Here is a 7979-nt window from a genome sequence, read left to right as displayed (position 1 = left end):
AAAAAACCACCATCTGTACTGAAAAAATAGTTAATTGTTTTACAAGGGGCAAAGTTATTGTTTAACTGCACGTGCCAATATTGATACTCGAGCAAGCGAAAGATTCCAATATGGCAAAATAGTACATTACGATACAAGTGCGTAAAAAGGAAGTTCGAAACGAGTAGCGATAAATTAAAACACGACCGAAGGGAGTGTTTTAAATCGACACGAGTTACGAATTTCCTTTTCGCACGTGTATCGTACGACGTTTTTCAGTACAGATGAGCCTCCGAAGTTTCGACCTGGCGTATAATGAACCACTTCTCGCACTAGTGCGTAAAAAAAACACCATCTGTACTGAAAAAATACTATCGCAAGGAAGTCATTTCGTTTAAAAATAAATATATCTACTCTGCCTATTCCGATCACTGCTTATAGTACAAGAACTTATTTAGTTAAAAATAGAATAACTAAGGAACTTATAAATTTGGTCTTCTAGAAAAATTTACCGTGTAACAACATGCACTGTCTAACATAGTCCGTTCTCTATTGGGAAAAGGTGAATTTTTGAGTAGAGCATTGGCGTTTAGTATGGGTATTATACACGTCCTCCCGAGTCAAACAAGACCGGTAGCCACTTTGAACTCCGTGTCCGAAGGGGGAGAGGGGGTCAAAGTATGGAGCTCCTGCTGCTCAGAAAAAATTCTGGCCGATTAGTTTGAGCTTTTGAGTCAATTTTAGTGTCATTTTTATGTAACTACTTTTTTAGGGTTCCATAGCAAAATATAGCACAATATTTAATAATTTAAATGAATTTTTAGTAGCCACGAAATGCAAACAAATCCTCATTTCCGTATTTTTATACTAATCATGATTTTTAAAAATATTTCTAAAAAGCCTATTTTATTAGTAATCTTTGATGATTCTAATATTTGATGTAAAAAAAATATTGAAAGTACTGCAACGATCGCCATCGCAGCATAGGGGACAGCATAAAGATTTTTAATAATCATTATACTGCGCCCCGAGTGTTACCCACGATCAAGAAGAAGTGACGTGTTAACTTAGGGTATATCGTACTTCCTCCATACTTAATTTTATAAATAATATTTGTTAAGGCACTTGGGCGTGGCGTGAGGAAGTAACAAACACAGTATGCTCACAAACTTTTGCCTTTATAATATTACTGTGATTTTTAATCTTCTTCAATTTAAAAACGAAACGAATAGTTTACATAAAAATGACACCAAACTTGACTCGAAAGTTCAAAACTAATAGGCCAGAATTTTTTTCTGAGTACCGGGAGCTCCATACTTTGACCCTTTCGGACACGGAGTTCAAAGTGGCTACCGGTCCTATTTGACTCAAGAGGATGTATATAATACTCATACCAAACACCATGTCTGTACTCCAATATATATACCTCTCAATACAAGCATGCCCAATAGAGAATGGACTAAACAGTACAAACTGACGTCTCTTGAGTTGGGTCTCAGCAGCGTGTTGAAACCATTACATGTCTCGAAACTTTCCTCCGTTACATTTGGAAATGTCTGCCTTACAGCACCTGTAAAATTTATAAAATGTTAGAAAACCTTTAGATATATTATCTTAAATCAACATTAAATAAATGTCATATACAAAGAAAAAGTGACCAAGGCCTCCAGTGTTCCGAGCTGGAATCGAACCAGCGTACTCCGCTTACCGGGCGAATGCCTGAACCACTCGGCCATCGGTGCACGAAGGCAAGGGTCGAAATTTCCAAGTATATAACATTCCCGAAGGCTCGTGGCGCCCTCTGCCATCCCTGAGGTAGAACAGTATGGTTCGACCTCCACAAGTTCAAGTTCAAGTTAAAATATTTTCTATGAAAATAATTTAATTTGTTCTTAGAGTATTTTAAATCAATTTGTACTAAACGCATATGAATAAGTCTTTTGCAAAAACGTCATTTTTGGCACAAGCTTTTTTATCGCCGACTGTACCTTTCTTTCAACAGTTGTCTACTGCTCTCCGAGATGTTTCTAAAAACCCCTTTTACTCAATGGGGATACGACGTTTCATAACAAAGTTCCTATGACCACCTTTCTGCTCCATCATCAGATTAGCGCCATGATACCATAATATTGCATTGTCACATGATTTACATATGCATGCAAAATTTCAGCTCAATCGGAAACCGGGAAGTGGGTCAAATTTAGCTTCTACGTTTTGACCCAAACTAACACACTAACAAGGCAAGTTGAATAAAAGCTTGTAATAAAAGATGGACATTGCCCTTTATGAAAGGTTCATAAGTACTTACGTTTTAGAACATTCGTCAGTATTAGGGTAGATGATGAAATTGTTTTTTCCCTGTCCAGAAGTCATCCCACAAGATTGGTTCCAGACAGCAATTGATGCAGTCCCGTCCCGTTCCTTGCCTCCTTCTGTTTGCCTTAGCATATCCTAAAAAGAGAAAAGAGAGTCAGTGTTATTCAATCCATAATTACTTCAGCAGAAACGGGCGATTTACTACAGCAGGGGTTAATTCTCCATACAAAAGCTCTCGACTATTTCCTCCCTGGTTTTTTCAACACAGATTATTATATTTATTATCATTTATATATGATATATCATTTATATGTGTCGGACTGTCGTAGGATAGTCAAAATGGGTCAACAATTAGCCAAAAAAACCAAACGGTACAACACAGATTATTTCATTATTATTCAAATCCTCAAATTTCATCCTGATTGATTAAGTTTTAGAGGAGGAAACAGTTGAGAGTGGAACCTCAATTTTTATACTATAAATCTAGTTAATAACACAAACTAGTAAGAGATTTTTGCTATACCCTTTTCAGGGTCCAAATATGTACATATTGTAAAAATTATATGGTATGCAAATAAAGAACAATAGTATATCACCTAAGATTCCCTAATTGAAAGGGGGAGCTCCTTTCCATTTTAACATTTTCGCTCCTGTTGCCCCTCAATGCAGCCCGTGGAGCAGCTGTGACATACTCCATGTTATTATGAGCAAAAGTAACAAACTCATACCTAAAGCTGAAAATATAAAATTAGTTGAATAAATCAGCATCATTAATATATTTACACAAGTAGAAGTAGTTAGTTTCAATTAGATTTGAATGGTTTTCTCCTCATACCATAAAATTTATTCTATCTAATCTATCTCATATAATCTAATTAACAGGATAACGTTAGAGCGGGCAACATGTCCCGCTGCTGCTGGCTTGATTAGGCCTAGATCAGCATACCTAGGGCATTTTATTTTTAAATAACTAAAAACTAAACCAAACAAACAAACTCGACCTAAATCAATAAATAACCAGAACTGGCAGGCAAGCATGGTCGTGCGATAAATGATAAAACATTAGGCCATCCCATGCTTGCCTGCCTGGCACTAAGAATAAAACACATGGACGCCTAACGCAAAGTGCAGTTAACTCGATAGAACTCATTTCATTCAAAGAATCCATACAAAACTTAAGAAACAAAATACTTACTATATAATCCTGGTCTGCATTCCGTGGGTTTCCACTCCGTTCTATATGTGACGGTTCTGTGCCAGGTGGGCCCTGCCCTTTTTTGATGTCATCCGACCATCTGCTCGTGGTTTCCCGCCACCTCGGCCACCCAGGCTAGGTCTCCACAGCAATACTAGGCGACCCCATTGATCGTCATCTCTGCGAAAAATATAGCCGGTCCATTCCCACTTGAGTTAATCCTTTTTGCAATGTCGGTAACTTTATTGCGTTGGCGAATATCCTCATTTCGAATTCTGTCTCGCAATGAAATTCCTGGCATCGACCCCTGATAGCTCTTTGCGCCAGTCTGAATTGACGAATTCTTCCAACAGTCAGCGTCCATGTCTCCACGTGTCCACTAAAGTAACACAATTTGTAAAATACCAAAAATTACTTAAAAAACGGCACGGTGGACGTCGGCAAAAACTAATTACAAAATTTACAAGTCATGAAGTCAACAATCAAAAAGGTAAGAAAGATGGCGGACTGGTGTGCGTGCGGCTGTTCGTGGCGTCACAAGGGGCGTCAGGGTTACCAACTTAAATGTTTTACCACTACTTTTTCGTTTTCGCTACAATATAAATTGTATAAAAATATCGCTATTTTGTATAAAAGCAATACTTTGAGAACGAGGTATTTATTTCATTTATTTGTGTGGTATTTAATACGAAATTGCCTATTTTGATTTGATTTCCTAGTAATTAGTCTCATTTATTAGTAAGTATATTTAAAGAAGTATTCATTTACGTAAAATATGCATGCAATGCAATTAAGAAATAACTGACAAATAGTTTTGATACTTTTAATTTTTTCATATTTATTCAATTTTTTTTAACACGGAGTTTGTACTAACGGTATCTCGAATAAAAGATAACATATTAAATGATAATGAAAGTTGGAATGCACTGCACTGCACATATTATGTGCTGAGCTGTGCAACAATAATAATTATATCAAATTCAAGCACATCTTATAAGACTGGGGCGCTTGCCGCTTGGTATGAGCAACTGATGGGAAGGCTATACGAGTACATTACATTTAGTTAGAAATTGAAACTTTCTGCCCGTACATGGAATATAATACAATCTTATACTTTTAAACGAGCAATTCTTGTATATTTATTTATACTGACGATCTCGGAAACCGCTCTAACGATTTCGCTGAAATTTGTTATGTGGGGGTTTTTGGGGGTGAAAAATCGGTCTAACTTATCCTTAGGTCCCGGAAAACGCGAATTTTCGAGTTTTCATGCGTTTTTCTTCGCGCGCCATCTCATGTGCAGTAGTTGTACTGTTAAGACAGAATTCTTTCGGTCGATGTAAGTACTATTTATTGCAAACACTAGATGGCGACACAGGTCAAGGCTAAAATGAATAGAAAAATACACTATTTGAGTTTTAGTGGCGAAACGCGCGCAATCTCGTGTGGAGTAGTTGTGTTGTTAAGGCTGTTTGAACTAGATGGCGACACATGTCAATGATACGATACAGAACCGAGCGAAGCTCGGTCACCCAGATATTTATATTAATAAGTGACACATTTACACTTTGCTACACCCGTATCAGGGTCCATGTATGTACATATGTATGTGGGCCCATGGGTGTACAGAATGAATGAGGTATGCAAATAAATTCTCTATTCTCTATAATATTTTCAAGTTCCTATGGGTACAAATGTTATTCTTCACATAATAAAAAATTGTAACCGGTTATGAAATTTGGTCGGTTATTGCATTCCCTAGTCTTAGGCACGCCATAGACAGTCTGAGAAATTCATAATCTTAAAAAAGATTTGCATCCAACCTGTCAGCTCATACTGACAGAATTTTCAGATTGAACTGACAGGTTGCATACAAAAAAAAGGTTGCATAAAAACCTTTTTTTCCACACTGTGGCGTGGTGTGCCTTAATTAATACGTGCAGCTGAATAGGCAGATTTCTAGCAAGTAGTTTTTTTAAGCTGTCACTGTAGTATCTAAGTCATAAAAATAATGAGTTCAAGTTTAATTGGTTTTACATGAAAACTAGTGCCTGTGCTATGAATGCGTCACCTACAGAGCTGAATTTCTATTTTCTATTTTCTATATAATATAAAGCTACAACCCGACTGACATTTTTCAAAAAATGGGCAGAGGGAGTTTTTGCAGGTGGCAGTGTTTGGTGTTGTCGTATAGAGGTTGGTCCTGCGACCCCGGATAGATCAGACCGTCGGTCTACCGGTTCCGGGTAAAAAAATGTTGGACGGCCTGGCCAAACGGCTGGAGTTAGCCGGGGAGTGTTCGACCAAATGTCATAGAGAACCCTGGGCAGTTTTTGACGCCGCCATTTTTTTTTTCAAAATGGCCGACTTTTTTTTTGACGATTTTTCAAGTTTGTCGTAGAGAGCTCAAATTTTGGTCATAGAATCTCCAAGCGGCCTTGATTCGAATGAAATAAAAAAAAATTGAAAAATGCTCAAATGTGGGAAAACTGGCCACTTTTATTTTGTATGGCAACTTTTAAACCGTAAGAGATAGCCGGGGGGTGCTCGACCAAATGTCATACAGGTATCCGAGTATAAAAAAGTTGCATTAAAAAAAATTCAAAATGGCCGACTTTTTTTTTTGAAAAATTTCAAAATGGTCCTAGCGCGCTGAGATTTGGCACACGGGTGGAAGGTCGCCCCAAGATTAGTATTCAAAAAGAAAATTTTGAAAAATTCAAAATGGCGGCCTTTGAGGGCCAATTGAAATTTGAATGCAGGTTTTTCTTTTAATTTCTATAGCTCCGTAACGGTACAAAAAAGTGAAAAGTGCTCAAACAAATGTTATACAGTCACCCGAGGTCCATCGAATGGCATTAAAAAAAAAACAAAATGGCCGACTTTTTTTTTTTTTAATTTCAAAATGGTCCGAGCGCGCTGAAATTTTGCACACGGGTGGACAGCTGCCCTAAGATTAGTATACAAAAAGAAAATTTTGAAAAATTCAAAATGGCGCCCTTTGAAGGCCAATTGAAATTTGTATGGAGGTCTTTTTTTTTAATCCCCATAGCTCCGTAACGGTAGGGAAAAGGTTAAAAGTTCTTGAACTAATGTTGTACACTTATCTGAGGTCCATCGAATGGCATTTATAAAATTTCAAAATGGCCGACTTTGAAATTTTTATTTTTATTTTCGGTCCGAGCGCGTTCAAATTTGGCACGTGGTAAAAACGGGGGCCAAAAATAGAATTGAGAAAAAAAAATTTGGAAAAGTCAAAAACGGTGGCGAGAGGGGACAAAGTCAAATTTCCCTACCAGTTTGTATGGAGGTTTTTTTTAAATCCCCATAGCTCCGTAACGGTATAAAAAAGGTTAAATGTGCTTGAACTAATGTTGTACAATTATCTGAGGTCCATCGAATGGCATTTACAAAATTTCAAAATGGCCGACTTTGAAATTTTTTTTTTTATTTTCTGTCCGAGCGCGTTCAAGTTTGGGACTTGGTAAGAACGGGGGCCAAAAATAGAAATAAGAAAAAAAAATTTTGGAAAAGTCAAAAACGACGGCGAGAGGGGACAAAGTCAAATTTCCCTACCAGCCTGAGGGAGCGTTCTACAGCCCGACGGTCATTGCTCCGGTCCAAGTTCCGAGCTGCGTACAGACAGTGCTCCCAAGCAACTCAAGCAAGAAAATATAAGTAAAGGTGTCTAAAAAGCGGCGCGGCGGGCCGGAGGTCCAACTTCCCTACAAATCTTACAATCCCCACGGTAACTACGCGGAGGGCCGAAGGCCCGGAGCGTGTCTGACAGGCTCCCAAGTACGCGAAGGCCGCAGGCCGAGCTGCGTGCAGACTGTGCTCCCAAGAAAACAATAACAAAAAGTATCTAAATAAGCGAAGCGGCGGGCCAAAGGCCCGACGCGAGGCTTCGAAACCCAGCGAAGGCCGAAGGCCGAGCTCCGCGTAGGGCCGAAGGCCCGGAGCGTCCCTGACCGGCTCGCCGGCGGACCGGGAAGTTGGAGTTTAAACACGACCCAATAGTAAAAGTGTCTTAGAGAAGCGAAACGACGGGCCGGAGGCCGCAGGCCGCAGGCCCGTCGTGAGCTTCTCAAGACACTTTTACTATTGGGTCGTGTTTAAGCTCCAACTTACCTACAACTCTCACAGTAACTACGCGGAGGGCCGAAGGCCGGAGCGTGCCTGAAAGGCTTCCAAGCACGCGAAGGCCGCAGGCCGAGCTGCGGGCAGAGTGCTCCCAAGCACGCGAAGGCCGCAGGCCGAGCTGCGTACCGACTGTGCTCCCAAGCAGAACGATAATCAAAGTGTCTAAAAAGCGACGCGGCGGGCCGAAGGCCCGACGAGGAGCTTCGAAACGAAACCCAGCGAAGGCCGAAGGTCGAGCTCCGCGTAGGGCCGAAGGCCCGGAGCGTCCCTGATCGGCTCTCTGGCGGACCGGCTTAGAGAAGCGAAACGACGGGCCGGAGGCCGCAGGCTGAAGACACTTTTACTA

General features: G+C 39.9%; 1 long non-coding RNA gene across 1 annotated transcript; it reads right to left on the bottom strand.

Moving 5' to 3' along the window:
- Positions 1–872: 872 nt before the first annotated feature.
- On the bottom strand, positions 873–4038 carry LOC125228144. Its single transcript, XR_007177254.1, has 4 exons — positions 3491–4038; positions 2892–3029; positions 2288–2430; positions 873–1549 (listed from the first exon to the last, which is right to left on the bottom strand). It is a non-coding gene; the product is annotated as an uncharacterized LOC125228144 (long non-coding RNA).
- Between the last annotated feature and the right edge of the window lie 3941 nt (positions 4039–7979).

Source organism: Leguminivora glycinivorella, chromosome 7 (genome assembly GCF_023078275.1).
Source record: "Leguminivora glycinivorella isolate SPB_JAAS2020 chromosome 7, LegGlyc_1.1, whole genome shotgun sequence".
NCBI lineage: Eukaryota > Metazoa > Arthropoda > Insecta > Lepidoptera > Tortricidae > Leguminivora > Leguminivora glycinivorella.
The sequence above is the reverse complement of the archived record's forward strand: the minus strand, read 5'-3'. Positions and strand labels throughout refer to the sequence as shown.